Here is an 18,988-nt window from a genome sequence, read left to right as displayed (position 1 = left end):
ATTTCCCACTCATACAAAATTGCAGTTATATAACACCCTTCGCGACAACCCCCCCCCCCCCTCCCCCGCCAACCCCACTCGTACCCTCTGCCCGTCGCTTCGGCCTCCCTTCCCCTCGTCCCAACCGCGTCCGCGAAAGCGCGCTTTAGCTTCTCTCTCGCCACCGTCTGCCCGCGAATCACGAGGCTCCGACGACGCCCTGCGAGTCACGTAGTCAACGTGGCTCTCAGATCGCGGCTCCGGCCGAGGAATGATGCAAACGACGACGATTATTAGCTCGGTGACGCGACGTAAATCGGAGATGGTGATTTTCGCGACGGACATAGATGACGCGTTACTTGATATACGCGCGCGATATTCTTAGTTTATATTCTCACGATGTCGCTCGAAATCGTGTCTCTTTCGTCACATCGTAGTAACTGTTTTATTTATTTATTTTCTTTTAATAAACTCGTTTCCGCAACGAGTTTGCCGAACATTGTTATTGTTTCTTTCGATGCGTGTAATAGCGATAACGACGCGTTCGATTATAAAATTCGCGCAGCAGATGCCATAGCGAGAGTAGGGGAAATTTATCCCTCTCCCCTTCGTCCGAGAAATACATTGCGCGAATTCCAACCAATGTTACAGTTGTTTCACGTCCATCGATAAATTTGAAGAACGATAACTAGTTTCGCCTTCGCGCGTCATAGATTTGACGGTTTTTAATCTTTATTTCGTCTTAAAACGCCCGATCGAGAGTGATTTTTTTAAAGCGATATTCGCGAAGTTGGGTGCGAGTGAGAGTCGCTGATTCTCCGCGCTCGCCGGCTTCCACCGCGCCATTTTGCGCGTAATAATACGAGAAACAGCGTTTTCTCTACGCCGTATACATACGCATGTATTCACCGTCTGTAAAGGGAAAGAGGATCGCCTTCGTTTTCGCACGGTCGACCTTCTCCTCGCTTATGTTTTCGCCCTTGTTTTTCATCGATGATGTTTTGGGCCACCGAATCGAGATAAGGACGGTGAATGATGCCGGTTGCGTCGCATGTTTTCGACGGCGCGGATGCGCGCGCATGGCGCTCTCCGGTCACGTACGCCGTGATCGACACGTATCCCGCCATCGTGGTGGGGGGAAGGAACGCGCGCGTCATGGTGGGAGAGGCGCGTGGAACAACCGAGAACATCGAGTGTGACGTCGAAAATAGAGGGAGAACAGCCGGCCGACGAATGTCGTACACGAATCTGAAATAATATACATGTATACATGGATTTTAAATGAAGTAAAGATTAGCTCCTACGGTTTTCTTTACAGAGTCTAAGCGACGATATGCAAGACAGGTAAATATACGAACGAACCGACAAGCGCAGATGTTCGTGCGATATACACAGTACATATATGTATATATTGCGTACATTTGTATCGTTCGCAGTATCGCGTGATTTTAAATACAATTTCGATATCAGTGTAATATATTTTATCCACTATTACGTGTACATATATAGAAATGTCAGGGTGTCTATTCTTTGGAAAAACATGCAAAATTTGGAAACGTCAGGGAATTTTTTTGTACCTAGAGAAATCAGGGAATTCTCATGGAAATTTTATTGGGATTTGGGAAATTTTTTAGAAAAATTTTCTGATAATTTTGCTCTTGCAATCTTACTGTAAGCCATAGATAATCCGTCAATAAGCCAAGTTGTGAATTATGTATTTAAAATATATTATAAATATATATCTATCTTTGTTTATATATTAAATGTCTTAACAAAATATTGAATATGCAGTTCATATTCTTTATTTTAATTTTTAGTAATAAAAAATGAAAATGTGCAAGTTAAAAATTTTTATCTTATCGAAAGCTATTCAGTGTTTTTTTCAATACATTTGTAAATCTAGCACTTGAAACTTAAGTGGCTTTGTGTTTTTCCTTTGTATGAATGAAAACGGGTGCAATAAAAAAACTTATTTTAGGAAATCGTATACCAAAAAATGTTTTAAAATATTCTCTTTACCTGGAATTTTGAACAAAAATACCTGGAAGATCAGGGAATTTTGAGGGAATTTTTTTACAAAATTTGAGTAGACACCCTGCGTATGTAATGTCCGAAATTTGTACCATTAATTCTGAATACCGACATTTTTGTACGATGTTTTCGGGTAGTTTAATACCATTTCGTCGCGTCGTGTGAAGTCAGCTAGCGAATTTGAAAAGTACGGTTGCGTTCTCGTCCGCCATTCGTATCTACGCGGTCGCGGACACCCTACATACACGGAATAGTATCTACGCCTTGTATTTCGAACGATTTGTTGACAAGGTAAGATACGATTGGCATCACGCCAGTTTATTTACGCGAGCGTCGTATATACAGGGTGCGGCATTTATAGTGACGCGGGCATATTTTTCAGAAACAAAGTGAGATATCAAAATATGTTTCAGACAAAAGTTGCATGGTTTCGAGGGGGCCACATGATAAAAATATGGATTTGACCTTAAGTGGTATTTTCAAGGTGAGGTCAATGTGGTCGATGTTTTCTTAAATGGAACTCCCCATTTTTTATTACATATTCTTGTAGCTTACCTCGAGAGCTTTCCAAAACACTATAATAAAGTATTTTTTCATTGAGTACTTTTTGAGTTATTTTATATTTTAATTTGACATATTTTGATATAAAAAATAAAATATCTTGTAAAATATTTAGTTTTCGATAATCTTACCGTAATATTTTTATGTACAGAATAATGAGACAAATCAATTAGTAAAAATAAATAATTGTTTTTAAGAAAAAGTATGTAATTATTTACAATGTATTTTTGATTTGTCTCATTATTCTGTACATAAAAGTATTACGGTAAGATTCTCGAAAACTAAATATTTTACGAGATATTTTGTTTTTTATATCAAAATATGTCAGATTAAAATATAAAATAACTCAAAAAGTATTTAATGAAAAAATACTTTATTATAGTGTTTTGGAAAGCTGTCGGGATAAGCTATAAGAATATGTAATAAAAAATGGGGAGTTCTATTTAAGAAAACATCGACCACATTGACCTCACCTTGAAAAGACTACTTAAGGTCAAATCCATATTTTTATCATGTGGCCCCCTCAAAACCATGCAACTTTTGTCTAAAATATTTTTTGATATCTCACTTCGTTTCCGAAAAATATGCCCGCGTCACTATAAATGCCTCACCCTGTATATATATTCCATTGCGCAATAGCTATTAGCGATTCAATAACCCAGGCGCTTTTCCTCTTCTCTCTCCCTTCCCCTTCCTTCCCTTTCTTTTCTCATTGTTACGCCGCGATCTCCACTTCTGCCACCGCTTCTGGGTTTTGTTTCCGGAAGAAAACTACCGGTAAAAATATTCGCTTCTCTCTTTCTCATTTTCTATGAATAATTCCCCAAATCGCAATGCGTCGTTGCGTAATCGTTGCGTTGTTGGACAACGACAGCGATCACACACAACGATGCACTGTTATTGCCAGTTCACCGAATTTTTGCTTATCGTTTCGGGACACGCAACGCGAGCACTTCGTCACGTAAACACACGACAGTGCCAACGCACATGGCAGATCTAATACGTCTAACATCGCGCGAGCGAGATAAATCATTCGAGCGATGCTCATTTGACTTATTTGTCTTCGCGTGCGCGAATAAAAATAATTAGGTGCTATCGCGGTAAGCGCCACGCAGATATCGCGCGTTCACGCAACGAGAGATTAGGATTTGCGTCATGTATCGCGTTATCTAGGCGAAAATATTGAGCGATCGATTAATTTATTGTGAGGGAAAAAGGAAAGAGGGAAGAAACAGAGAGAGAGAGAGGAATGAAAATGCGCATCGTGATAGTTTTAATCGCGATTCTCGCTGATGTTTCAGGCGTTTCAAGGTCAAGGACGAGAGGAGAAATGACGCCGGCTCTTGGTCTCTCCCGTTTCGCCTTTGGAATATTTACCATCGACTTTGAGAATATTCGTCGGTCGCCAGCGAAATTACGTAACCATTTGCATCCACATCGGAAACGATCGGCTGACAACCGAGAAGTTTTCTGGTAGTAAAAAACCGTCTTAAGAAAACTTATCTTTTAGATTGGGGGGGAGGGGGTGAGTACTATTATTTATCTCTATAGTTTTTTTTATCTTTTGCGATATTGCTGTCACACGATGTCTTTTCTTTATCGATATCGTTAATATCCGTTAATTATAAATCGGTAATAAAGATCGTTTTCACATAATCTAAAAAAATTTTCTCTCATTTAGAGCTCAATTTGGTTCTTAATTGATATGACAGATATTAATTTATATAATTCATAATACATATATATGAATAAATTCTACTATTGGAGAATTAAAACTGTTTACAACAGGATATCAAAATTGTATCGTTTATTAGCAGAATCACACGTGATAATTTGTATATATATATATTTGTGTTATGAAAATAACATTTTTTAAATCCGACATTTCTGTCGTTTTTTCTTCACTATTATACCTTTATTACAATCTTTATTATGTATTTAATTAATAAATATTATATATATATATATAAATTATGCGATCTCGTTGCTCTTTGATGTGCGATATTTTTTACAACCTTGCGTAAAATTTGGCTTGTCTCGTTTATTGTTGCTGAATAAATAATTAAATTAATAATTAACAAATAAAAATTAATAAATAATGACAACTACATAAATAAATTTCCTATATATAGCGACATCGTCGCGACACTATTGAACAAATTCGATATATATCTTCTACGTTTTGCTAGAGATGCGAATTTGTGATCACTTTGTGCGTAGAGAAGTGTTTACGCGCGTTGGAAGGGCCGTTAATCAATTCGATGACCTTGTTTCTACGAGAGATAACATCTCGCTTGGAGAAGTTTAGAAGTCAGACATGAGAAAATTTCTCGCGCGGGTACTAAAATTTAAAAGAGTGCCTCTCTCGGATCGACGGTTCTCTCGGGTCGTCCTTAATAATCGCGCGAACCGGTTTCTGCACGTGGCACGAGTCCACTCGTGAATGTGCCCGGCAAAAACCAACGGCGGACCCAGCAACATGGGACCAAACTCTCTCACGTGACTTTCTTTTTCGGATATCTCGAGCTCGCGTGAATGAATCTGCTTTCTCGCTGCTCCTCTCGTTCGATTCGACCGGAAATTACGCCTTATCAAAATTACATCCGTCGATCGACTTTGTTTTTTTCCACATTCGTACTGTTAATTATATTCCAGAATTTTTTTGAGGAGGAGGAGGGGAAATAGAGTAAAGCGCACGTGTATCAAATAAAATATTCAAAATTATACGCAACGGATGGAAAATTAGAAAAATGACGGGAATCGTTAAATATATTCGTTGAAAAATTGATTATTCCAAAGAGATAGAATACAAGATCTATGTAATTTATTATAATTGTATTATTCATTCTTTTCACGGTGACGATATTTTCAACTATGTAAGCGACGCTTAAGCGGACAGCACTTGCGAGATTAATTAATGTGAATTGTAATCGGCGTGATTTCATTTCGAACTGCCGAGTATCGCGAAACAAGTATTCGCTATTTCATAAGGCATCAGGTTTTATCTCGGTTTTATCCTCTCGCCTCATCGCGTTCCAAAGTATTTTAATAAGACACATTTACCGCGATAAAGGTATATCGCTCTCGCGATAAACGCATCGGCGTGTAAATGATCGATGTATCTCGTAAATTCAAGTGAATGCGAATCATTAAAAAAATGCGGCATAAAATATAATTCCGATTGAAATAATCGCTGCTATAAATTCGCGCTGGTTGCGGCGAAAACGCGGCGCTAAATAATAAATAATCGCTCGTTTCACGCACGATAGTTAAAGAGCTAAAATCCCATTCAATTTAACGAGAAAGCGCGTTTATCGCACTGTTCCTATGACTCACAATGTTGCGATGATTATACAGTTTGAACACAAGCTTATCCCGCCGAATGCAATTTTTTATTCATTTAAATGAATATCGGAATCTTCTCGTGCACATATATATATATACATAATATATGTACAGCATTTTATTCAGTTATTAGAAATATTTTTATTAAACTATCCATTCAATTGAAATATCCATTGTTTGAAACGTATCAGAGATAAAAATGAATGTTCTTTTTTTAGATATAAGAGATTGCTTGACACATATAACAGAGCCAATATGTAGCGATTATTTTTAATTAATGAAATTAACTGTGAAAAAAGAAACTGTGTATACAATTTTATTCTCGACTCTTGTGTGTGATTTGAGAAATACAATTCTCAGGCAATACTGCGCAGCTGTCGCCGCACTTGTATATCGCAGGTGCAAATATTTCTGCGACATTTTTGCAAACACGCGCGTTTTTTTTTCTTTTTTGCAAAGGCCAGATACACGCCTCGGATACATACAAACGCGGGACGAGGATTCGAGGAAATGGATTTCGGACGGAGCCATGCGTTTTTTGCGCATCATGTGGAACGAACATGAGCCGCGCGGATGAGCTTAAAGGAGAACGATCACAACGCAATGAGAGAAGGTTACGTAACCGAGGGGGAACCGACACGCCGGCCGGCCGGCCGGCCGGCAAACACCGGTGCCGGCGTTTCTCAGCCACATATTTCGACATGGTATACGTTCGTATATACTTAATAATTTGTCTAATAAAGGAATTTTACAGGGAGCCTTTTATTTATTCTCTGCGCTTGTACGTGCGACTGCCACGATTATCCATGTATGATCTGAGTAACGCAATATTTATATGGAGATGATTCACACGCGTGTACTCGGGTCTCGATGGGAGTTATCGTGTGATCTGCGCAAATCGTCGATATCAATAAAGACGCCCAACGAAAACAAAGTTTCCTTTCAAAGCAAGCTGTCGCCAATAAGAAGTGCCTTTGCAAGAACGATTATATACAAAAATACATACAAAAAAAAACACATTTGCTAGATAATAATAAGTTAATAGTAAACCTGAAAAAAAAATATCGGTTGAAAAAAAAAACATTTCTTACGATACTGTTAATGAAACTTGAATAAATCATTGGATATCTGTGTTCACTCGTATCTAAATTTTTTCAAGAACGAATTACACGATTTTTTCTTTGATGCTTTACAAATTGAAACAATAAGCCAATTTAAATTCTTTGAACTATATATTAAGGAGGAGAAGGGAGAGAATGTGAAATCCAATAGTACTTTCATCAAAATTATCTCTCTTTCGGGCAAATTAATTCCGATTGCGTTAACGAATTCTAAATTGGACGTAACTTCCTGCGCGCGCGTGGCCAGGAAAGATAAACACATTGAAAAAAATTCTTTACGACCTTAAGTTTCGCCACGAGCGAAGAGAAAAACACCTTCTCCCTCTCACGTCTTTTTCTCCCCCACGATCTTCCCTTCCATTCTCTCCCCCTCTTCCCATCTTGAGTTTTAAGAACCCGACGACCTTCCAACTCCTACGCGTCGAAAATACGCTCTAACAAGTATCGCAGCGGACTTATTTAATCGTGAGACGGCGACGATAAAGAGGACGAGAGAAATATTCGGTAGACACACCGAGCGAGCGAGCGAGTGAGCGATATATATATATATTTTTTTTTTATTCTGCGCGTCGTAAAATGGCGCCGACAGTCTTTGGCTTCGATATTCGCTTCGATATTCGCCAGCGATGAAGCAAAACACACATTTTCGCGTCTCCGCTGATTATATATCGTCGGCCTGACGCGCAAATACATTTTTAACGAGACACACGTTATCCGAGAAAGAACGTGTACACGCACACGTGTCAGAATATTTATTTTCGCCTGCGCAATTGTCAAGTTCTAGTGTCAGATAATACATGAATAATAATTCGTGCAACATTCACGTGAATCGTAAGAGTCAGCAGACATAGATAAACTCGAAGAACGGACGATGTCGCAGTAAATGATGGTTGCGTAACGCAGGTAATTAATTAAATGGAGGTGGTTTAATTGCGCATTTGATACCGAACACCGCGACGAATCTCCTGATCGCACGTGCGTACCTTGATAGCGAACTTTGTAGTCGTGCGGCATGTATGTACGAGAGAGTATATTATTGCGACTCTATTCGTACCGAGAGAGGGAAGGGGTAAAAGGGAAGGTCGCATTATGCAAATAACTCTAAAGAACGATATCGTAACCATCAATATTCGGACAATAGATCACAAGGATGCTTTTCTAGAGCAATATTTGGTACTCTTAAGCAAATTAGCATAAGATGAGAGAATAATATCCAAAATTATGAAACTTTATTAAATAATCCTTGCGCAAAAAAAAATGCCGTTGATGGTTGCGTTGGCATGAAAAAACCGGTTTGAAACCATGATGACAATATACTTCCTTTTTCTTTCTTTCCTTCTTTCTTTATTCTCCGCGAGCGATGCAGAATTCTTCTCTTCCTTTATTGAGAAGCGAATGAATGAGTCACGAAGAGAAAAATCACCTAAGGAGCAAGGATTACTCGTTTACTAAAGAGTTTTTTTTACGTTTGGAGCTTACAATAGGATCGTCGCTATTAGTGGATAAGTCTGCATTAACATCGCGGACTAGAATAGATAGTTGCTGTTAGTTTTTCACGATGCTACGGAGAGTGAAGTGCATAAAGACATTACTTTAATCGATTAAAAGTATTGTTTGCAATCGTTCTCTTATCAAAGCATCTCGTGAAAGATAGATAAGCACGATAAAGGATCGTTTCGATTAATAGCGAGGTATCTTGGTTTCTGTCTTTTTTCGTTTTTTAATCTAAAATAAATTGTTGTAAACGCTTTACATAAAGTGGATGAGAAATATGAATTGAATGGATTCTGAATATGTAACGTGAATTAATAATTAATAGAAATACAGTGCTATTTTAATTATACATGCTCAAAATATGATTTATCGATACGTTTTAACCAGCCAAAGGGCTCGCGAAAGAGGCGATGAACTCGATTGACCTAAGATCGTTTTTTTTCTGCTGCTCTCTCTCTCTCTCTCTCTCTTTCTCTCTCTTTATCTCGACGAGTCCCGAAATAAAACCGTGTCCGCGAGACAACATGTCGCGATTTTATGCAGAAACTTTTATTACAACAATTCCTTTTTTTGTCATTTTTATTCTCATAACGATCATATCAATTTTCATTATATTCTCTCAAAGATAATTTATTAATCTCAATTTCACATCAGATACATTTTTTATTTATCTTTCCTGTAAGATAAAGATCACAAGAACGGCCGATTCGTCGAATTGCGACTATCATTAGCGGAGAAAATTAATTTATGAAGATAGAGACGAGAGATTGCGCGCGCGCAAATATAATTATTTTTATCGCTACTTATAAAAGAGACCATGCGCGACGTCATTCCTGTTTCCTCGCGTATCGATTCGCGAGGGGGAAAAAAAGCACAGAAGCTTTAGGTCAAAGGTAGCGTCGTATAATCGGGCGTGTAAAAGTGAATCCGCAAGATTTATATATATATACGTGCGAGAGAGGAATTCTCAGGGTGCAATCAACCTGCGCTCAGAGGTACATCGCACTGTGTTACGCCACGCGGAAAGCCTTGACTTTATTGCACGCCGCGCGACAACACACGTCGCAACACGCCAACTCCTTTCCCTTTTTACAGCGCTCGTTGCTGTTCATTGCGCTTGTGCCGTTTTTTTTTTTTTTTTTTTTTTTTTTGGCAAACGTATGCTTTTTTATCGAAACGAGATGGCGATTTACATTACTGTGGCTTTAACGAGCGACGCGATGCAGCTGAAATTTCTTTTTATTTTATTTAAATTTGTTCTTCTCATTTTTAATTTATTGTAATTACTGTAATTATTTTTTTAATAATTTAATTTAATATTCAAATGAAATAATTTAAATAATTGATATAATTTAAATTAAATGTGATTTAATTAACAAAGAAATAGGTTATTAAAAATAGAAGATGTAACTATAAAATTAAAGCTTGAAAAGAGTTTTTTGAGAAATATAATGATTAGATATCACGACGTGTAGTAAAGCACGCTTAAATCACGCACATTTATACATTTGATTTATACTGCAACCACATCCCCTTCCCTGCCCTGCTCTCACTAGCTGCACCGGTTGGCTGCGCTTGTTCATCGCATTTTGTATCCAAACTTACGCAAATATTTTTCGTTGTACAGATTACGATAAGATAAGATCGGGAACCGATTACTCATCGGTATATTACGCATTGCAAAATTTCGGCGAGATGCGAATAAGCAATTTCACGCTCTATAAATCTCAATTAAGGTTCTTATATATCTGTCTCATTTTTAAGAAATTTTTTTGTGTGTGTACATATCCGAGATCTAAAACAATAGTAGCGAAAAATAAACTATACTATAAAATCAATAAAAATTATAGCCATTTGACATTTAGTATAATTGATATAAATTAGAAAAGACGTGTAGCATGCGAGAAGAGGACGAAATAAATTTGTTTTATATAGAAAATATTTTTATAATTAATCAAAAAATTTTTTTTTGTCAACCAAAAACGCGGCGCAAACCGGAAGAATGCAAGTTTCTGTAATCTGAAGAGCGTATTCGCACAGGATGTATTCCACATAAATTTCACAGGAATAGCGCAATTTGCATCTCGCGTAGTATTCCGTGACGTAGATAAACACACATGCGAGAATAAGACTTGGCGAACAATTTGTCGAGGCAAAGGTTAAAAACTCGGACGAACGTGCTCCGACGTTGATATCGTTTGATTAAAACGCGACTGCATGATCGAGGTATCGTAAATTTCGCAAAGTTCAAGGACTCCGGAACACGTTTCTGGTTTCATTGTGCTCGTTCCGGATTTCAATCGCCGATTTGTGGACGATAATTCGTGAACCGGAAATTCTAATCGAATTTATTCTCTGAACGCGTGTGTTCGTGCGGACATATCCCTCTCCTCTCCCACGCGTTCCGGCGAATAGTCGCCATGGCCTTCAATTCTCCTCCCGTTTCTCGATTCGCGAAAATGCGCAGAAAGTCTACTCTCGCGTAACGTGTAGCGCGAGAATAAGCGGGAGATACCGGTTTAATCCGGCGTAGAACGATTAGCCTGAGATAAAAATAATGAGGGTGCGCCGCGTTGTATTGTCGAAATTCATCTCTCGCCAAAATAAATTCCGTTTTTGCACGCGCATTTTTTGCATTTCTTGCATATTTTGCTCGCTATTATCGCTATCTCTGTACCCAGTTAAGCGAAACGCTTTGAGGCATAATGGCAACACGAGAGATGATTATACGATTATATGTATACGCGTAACAGGTCGTTTTTAGTCGAGGTCAGAACACGGTGTCCACCGCGTGATATTTATTGACAACATTAAATTCTCTCCGAATGTACGTGAGAATGCATACAATCGCGTGTAGTCGAGGCGTGATAAATCGGAACGATTATTATACGTGCGCGTAAGATGGCACTTTGCGAATCTCGGGCAAGAGATACATTGCAATTATCCCGACATATTTTCTGCTCCGTAAAACTTTATACTTCAACAAAGGTTTCCATCTTTATTCAGGAGAATAAAAAGTAGATACGCGAGATTGATTATTTATAATGATATTTTTAGAGATGTCTATCAGATTTTTAAATTGTGAAATTTACACTTTTTTTTCTCACTCTCCTTTGACCAAAATACTTATATCGATAAGTATGCCGCGTTATCTTACTGACCTTGTTATTCACGTAACATCGCAATAACCGATAATATTACGATTTCCCGAGAGAGCAAATTATCAATTGGCGACAGACTTTAGTAATATTTATATGATAATGTGGATTAAATCAAAATATATATATATAATTCACACAGCCTTGTATAATTGACGTCATAATAGATGTCGTGGCACAAATACGTTCGTTTCTACACTCAAAAAAATGTCTTGCTGATATAGGTAGATTTCTAGGTGTCACAACAAAACTTTATCGCTATTTTTTGTATCTGTTAGAATATTGTCTGTTACATATAGAATTTATAGCAGCAATATTCTAATAATATCTTCTAGAAAATTTAGGTCCCATTGCCAAATGTTAATCACTGCATTGGATAAATATGAGTTTCGATACTACAGCTAGAACGATCTTTGTGAGAAATATAACTGCCAATTATAACTGCAGCATCGAAAAATTGAGAGAAATTGTTTAAAAGAGCTAGATAGATTGGGCGCGTTATACAAATATGTTAGATGTGAGGATTATATATTCATTTGTTTCTTGCCGCTAATTTTTTCTGTGTACCACAGCCAAACATTTTAACAAGTATGATTGACCTTAACATGGATAGGCGCCACAGAAAAACATTCTTTCTAAATTTCACAAACAGTTCAGATATAAATTCTGTCTCTGTCACTTAGATTGATTAAATGCGGAACATATGCGATATCACAGTATTTGCTAATCATTTATGTACCTCAGTTTTAATTTTGCGCACCCAGAAAATTTTTGCTGTAGTTGCAATACCACTTTTTTGAGTGTACTCTTTTAATCAGTCGCGTTTACTCGGCTCGAAATTTTATGGATTATCTCAATAGAAAATCTGACTTTGGATCATTTGCGATGAGGAACACTTAAATGCCTAATAAGTCTTTCTTATACGAATTTAGTTACGTAATATTTATGCTGTTACCTAATGTGTTTTCAAACAAGAAAACATGGAGACATTTTAGATACACAATATATTTTGTTTAGTAAAGTGTTAATACGCAGTTATTTTTTTTAACTTTACTAGAGGTATAAAAATATTTTCGAACAAATATTGTTTTGCTTCAAAAGATCTATATGACTTAAACGGAAATTTTAAATTGTTTTTTCTTCAAAATATTATTTATGTCAGTTTTATTTTTTTTTTTTTTTAGTGGAACAATATATTTTATTATAGTTTTGTAAAACATTTTATTGCATATTCAATAATGTGCAATTCAGTAATCGTTCATGAAATATTTTTGATGATGTGAATAAAAAAACAAAATATCTCTAATAAAAAAGAATTTATTAATTTTTTATTTAAATTATTGTTAAAAATTCCGAATAAAAAATGAGCTGTGCGCAAAAATTTCCACTTTTTTCGCGCTGCGTAGAACCTGCTTTATCGCATCGTGTATTTATATATTACCGTAAAAATATTTCGTAGACTTGGTGAGTCGAATGAGTCATTGCTAAACTACACTACGTATAATATCATTAATGCTTTATATGTTTTTCTTTTTATACTTTTAAGTTCTGTCTTCTTCTGATATGGTCTGAATATAGAGAATAAAATTATTTGTATTATGAGAAAATAGAACGATGAATATTCTTAAACAAATTACACCGAGTGCGTGATCTAATCTCGAGACCTAGATTCATTGTGTACGGTATTTATGCAAATATCGGATGATCGGAAAATGATCAAAGTTTAATACGAATCACAGGATTCTCAGGGTATACATGGTGTATATATCATGTGGTTTATTGTAAGAGAAAAAAAGAGAAGGACTTAGCAGTACGAATATTTATAACGATATATTAAACTGGGAATTGTGCCAGCCGTTAAACGATATCTACAAAAATTTTATTATCTGTAGAAAAAACATTTCGAATAATATCGAAAACTTTTTCAATTGAAACGGGTTTTAAACGTAGAGACTAAGAATACTAGTTCCATATATAATTTACATTGGCAAAGCACGCGGAGACTATGAATAGACAAAACTGTTGTCTTGTTTTGCATCGGGCGAATTGCTTTAACAATCGTGACATAACAAAAATCTTACGAATGGTCAATGAGCCTTGTCGATTATACATATTACACGCGCACTACATAGGATGTCTCGTAAATATTTCAATGCTTGCTAAAGGTATTCTCTCTGGAAGATATATTCTATTCACCAGAAAAAAATGTATTACGATCAGATAATTGTGACATTTGTGGAGATGAACAACGTCGAACAATAATGCAGCTAACATTTCACATACATTACATTTGATTTATCATTGTCTTTATAAAAAACATCAGTGTCAGTTAGTGTGCATTGTCACAATTTTCGGTCGTAGAATAATGTGCTCGATATTTTATAAAATATTTACAAGCGTCTGATTCGCGGAGAGAATTTAAAAAAAATTTATTTTCTACAAAACTAGACACTTTTGAATTTAAAATTAAATCTTTACGAAAAATTTAGTTTCTTTTTATAACTTAAGGGAAAAATAGAAATTCGAAAAAAGTGACCGTGAATCGAAAATGACAAATGTAAAGATAAAAAATATATTTCTCATTTTATATAATTTATCGAGGCTGAACTTTGAGGTCACTGATTATGCAAGCGCGCACGATTTAGAACGCCATTACATTGTTGTTCTATTTCAATATTCTTTGCAATTTTTCATCTTAATTTTGTAAAAAGTATATCTTTTTATAAAAAAAAAAAAAAAACATTATTTATGTATTTGGTTAAATAAAAATTTTATATATAATAAAAAAAAATAAAAAATAAAAAATATATTCTATTTTTCGATTCGCTAGACTCCTATAACCCTTTAACTAGTCAATATTACGATCAAGTTCTCCGAAAGATATGCATGTATAAGTGATTGTAATAAAATCATTTTCGCTGTCGTCAATCAACATTTCAATCATCGGCGGCGCCGTGTCTCACACGCACTTTTCTCTCGCGCGAGTCATATATGTATATGCGGATTTAAATTATACAATGTAACAGAGCGCCTGGCGTCGCACGACGCGAATAGCATCATCTCGATTGCAATCATGTGTCTGGCGTTACGTTTGCCAAGATCGTCCATACGCAATTCACGTGTTCAACAGTTGCCACCAATATAAATACTCGACGCGAATCGCGGGTCGAAGGAACAGCGGCGCGACGATTTGTCTCGCGATGATTCGCGGCGAGACCTTTCTCAAATTCAATATCCGCCGTTGTTTGACATCTCGGGAGGAGTTTATTCAATAACTTACCACGTCAAATAGTATACGTGGCGATTATGTAATTGGTCGCTACCGGTTTTCAAATAGACAGAGGGGAAGAGAGAGAGCTCGCAACTGACTTTCCTGACTTCTTCATTGAACCCTTTCGTAACAATACATTTTTCTCCAGGATAACAGCCGCAATATATATGTATAATGTATTAAATGGTATATATTTTATTACATATATTTTTATTATACAGGGTGAGTTATTTTAATCAACGCACGCAAATATCTCGTAAAGAAAGCAAGATGGAAGAGATATTTTATTTTTTATATCAAAATATGTCAGATTAAAATATAAAATAACTCAAAAAGTACTTAATGAAAAAATACTTTATTGTAGTGTTTTGAAAAGCTTTCGAGATAAGCTACAAGAATATGCAATAAAAAATGGGGGGTTCCATTTAAGAAAATATCGATCACATTGACTTGGCCTTGAAAAGGTCACTCAAGGTCAAGTCCATATTTTCATCATGTGTCCCCCTCTGAACCCTACAACCTTTGTATAAAACATTTTTTTTTCATCTTGCTTACTTTACGAGATATTTGCGTGCGTCGATTAAAATGACTCACCCTGTATATAAAATGTCAGTTTGATATTAACGACTATCTCGGGCAATGAAAGAATTCAATAATACTTCTCACATATGTCGAAATGGGAAGTTTTTAATATAGATGTAAAAAATTTGAAGCTGGAGAAAGAGAGAATCAAAAACGTTATTTTCGACTTCACATCCGCGTGCGTTCTAAATTAATATTCATTTTTTTTTATTCCCATAAAAATTTTTTTAAGCGTGGAATTTATACAGCGAGTTGCTTCTATAACGATGTTATATGTGAATTTCTCAATTTTCCATCGCTGCGCGATATTGTTTTACGCGATACGACCGAGGAGAAAGGAACCGAGATAGGACATCGCGAAGAATGTATGAACAGGAAACTGAGTGAGAGAAAAAAGCTAGAAAAGGACATGTGTCTCCAGTTCTATGCTATAATTATAATATGTTCCTTAAAAATTGCATATAATACGATTATATAAGGCGATTTGGTGTGTTCGTCGAATGATTTTTTATGACGTAGCATTGCGTATTATCGCGTTCTTATCGCACGTACGTGTAAGATTAGATTAAACCGTGCAAGGGTCTTCATCGATCGCCCAAAATCCCGTTTGCGCATCATCCGATTTCTTTTTCTCTCTCTCTCTCTCTTTCTCTTTCTCTTTTCCAATATTTACCCGTAATAAGTTATTACGTATAATATTACATATGCACCAGTTATAACGTCGGATCAATGATGTAAAACGATTATCACTTTCGTCAATAAGATCGTAACGTGGAAAGCGTAACGCGAGAGTTAATCATCTGTTGCGAAAAAGATGTAGAAGACTATCGTTAGTTTATACATACGAATTTTTGAAACACGATTGAATCGAATCGAGTGACGTGTCATTTCATCGTTCGTTCGGGTCGATGACCGTCCGGTGAAATCCACGAGGTGTGCAAACCGCGCTTCCTTGACGACTATCATTATCGAACATTGGTCATAAGCCGCTAATGGCAGTTGAAAGATAATTGACTAGCGACATCGACGGTTGGCTAGCGTCCGCGTGATTGAAATTTCATTTCAATGCGTGTTCTTACGCGTGTGTAATGCCATTGTTTGAGAACCAAGCTATATCGATTTGATTTGATCGCGACAATGAAATGGCGAAAAGATTTTTTACGACACGAAGAAAGGAGGAGAAAGAGATCATTATTCTACACGGGATAATGTGACAGATACATTATTTCGTTTAGAAAGATGTCGATGAATATTTTTTAAATATTGTATGCATATATTAAAGAAGATTTTCCAAACATTCAAGTTTTAAGGTATATTTTCAAGAATTTTTCAAAAATTTTTCTTTTTGAATATAATATTCGAAGCAATTCGAATCGATAAAATTATTGAAAACTTTCAAAAAGAAGACTCGGACGCCTATCGCTAGACGTCCATTGGACAGATTAGGGGATTTTTCTATCAGACTGCAAAGAACATATAACGACCAACATTGTTGCGCAACGAGTAGCTATATATGTATAAAAGGTGAAGGATACGAAAAAAAAAGATTCGTAATGGTCACCGATATACGACATCCGACAGCTTTTTTCGCAAAGATGGCACCAAGCCATTTTCTCGCTCTATTATTATCAATTCGCAAAAAACCAACATTCGCAAGAAGCGAAGAGAGATCATAAGATAGAGTCAATTCCAGATCGTGCTTTTAGCTCTCAAGGATCTCTCTCATTCTTTTAACTTCCTACATACGATTAACCATCGCGATATCGCACGATACGATACGATAAATTACGTGTCCTGCCTTCATTACATTATATATAGACGCGTAAATAAAAAAGTATACATATATACGCGCTTTTTCTCGTGTCTCGCGAAAACGTCACCGCATCGATCGTGCGACATCGGTGGCTCGCTTTCCCGGCTCGTAACAGGATTGTCCGATTGTTGTGTGCATCAACCGTGTTATACCGTAAAGTTGTATATGTCGTATCTCGAAATTAATGAAATAATTATAGCTTGTTTTATGGCGTATTCAAAAGCGACGCAAAACATTTGACGGCGATTCATAAAAATTATTCCAATAAGAAATACAAGTTTTTCCATATGCTCTTTTGGAAACATAATATTATTACGCGTATAGCAAGAAAAGAAAATAATGACAAAAATCTCAATTTACTTGTAGAAGTATTTGAATCGTATCTGAATCGAGAGAAGGCGATGCACTTTTCTATGGCGCGCATAAACTGGCGTCCGCGCGTAGATTGTGTACATCTACACCGTAGGTAGGTAATTACGGTAAATAACGATACCGTCTCGTAAACTCGCGCGCTGCTTTACTTCATATACTAACGCTCTATCGACTATTGTTCGACTTTCTATACGCGGCTGGTTCGCGTCCTCTCTAACGCTTAGCGAACTCGTGCAGGCGAATATTTATTTAATTTATGTATGTATGGATTGATGTCGTAATCCGAGAAAAAAATAAGTATACAAAGAAGAAAGAAGATGATTCCTTCCGATTGAATTCAATGTATAACATATGCGGACATTTCTATTATTTATTGATCTTTTGTTAAGAATTTTCATTGCTGTCATAATTTTTTAGTCGCTTAAACCAATGAGAGAATTTATTAGATCAAAAGGAAATTGTCTCGATGAAATTGCCTCTTTATTTTTTTAAGATTTTTGCCCTAAAATTATGATATCTATTATAATTTTTGCGTATATGTATTTTTCGTTGAAAGATAATATATGGCTCGAACATATAAAATATTTATATCGCAGATATATAAAATCCCATTTTTTATCGCATTTGAAGATAGAATCTCTCTCTGAGATTTAAGTCAAGGAGAGAATCGTGCTATTCATCGATGAACAGCTCATGCACAGTATTAGTGCGACAAGGGAGCAGAATAAGAAATAGTAGAAAATTTTATCCGCCCTGAACAAAATAAAAGTCTGATATTTATAAACGAAAAACACGATTTGATTATACTTCCTTTTATCTAATTCTGTCGAACTTGTCTTTTTAAATAAATCTGTCTTTCAGAAGTACTCAACCGCCGATACGATTATTGCAAGTCAAAGCAATAGAATACGCGTTTTATATGTTTTTTGTACTCTGGTTCCTTTTAAATATCTAAGAAAAATAAAGATTATTTTATTTTTTATAATACCCAATTTTTATGCACTATATATATCTATATTATTTTTATTTAATAACTTTGCTTTTTTACTTGTATTTTTACATTCAAGTTTATTTTACTTAAACTTTATCTCATTTCACATCTCTTTAATTTAGTCCAATCTGTTACATGTAATTTATTGTAACTACATTTTTCATGCATCTGTGATTATGTTGCTATGTTACTATACTTTTTTTAATTGCTTGAAAGAATGCGGGCATGTTAAAATAAGATATCGTTATATTATTTGAGTATCATTCCTGC

General features: G+C 36.0%; 2 long non-coding RNA genes across 4 annotated transcripts in view; both read left to right on the top strand.

Annotated features, from left to right (window-relative positions):
• Positions 1 to 78: 78 nt before the first annotated feature.
• On the top strand, positions 79 to 6,901 carry LOC115234106. 3 transcript variants are annotated; one of them, XR_003883881.1, is made up of 3 exons: positions 79 to 1,323; positions 3,873 to 4,096; positions 6,376 to 6,901. It is a non-coding gene; the product is annotated as an uncharacterized LOC115234106 (long non-coding RNA). The 3 variants fall into 3 exon arrangements; XR_003883882.1 differs by lacking the exon at positions 79 to 1,323 and adding an exon at positions 2,158 to 2,301; XR_003883883.1 differs by lacking the exon at positions 79 to 1,323 and adding an exon at positions 3,592 to 3,671.
• A 60-nt stretch (positions 6,902 to 6,961) lies between these two features.
• The window catches only part of LOC115234089, an 18,213-nt gene continuing 6,186 nt past the window's right edge, over positions 6,962 to 18,988 (top strand). The window contains exon 1 of the long non-coding RNA XR_003883876.1: positions 6,962 to 7,566. This is a non-coding gene — a long non-coding RNA (uncharacterized LOC115234089). The remainder of the gene's footprint in view (positions 7,567 to 18,988) is intronic.

Source organism: Formica exsecta, unplaced genomic scaffold, assembly GCF_003651465.1.
Source record: "Formica exsecta isolate Colony F162 unplaced genomic scaffold, ASM365146v1 scaffold194, whole genome shotgun sequence".
In the NCBI taxonomy this organism is placed as follows: Eukaryota; Metazoa; Arthropoda; class Insecta; order Hymenoptera; family Formicidae; genus Formica; species Formica exsecta.
The sequence above is the reverse complement of the archived record's forward strand: the minus strand, read 5'-3'. Positions and strand labels throughout refer to the sequence as shown.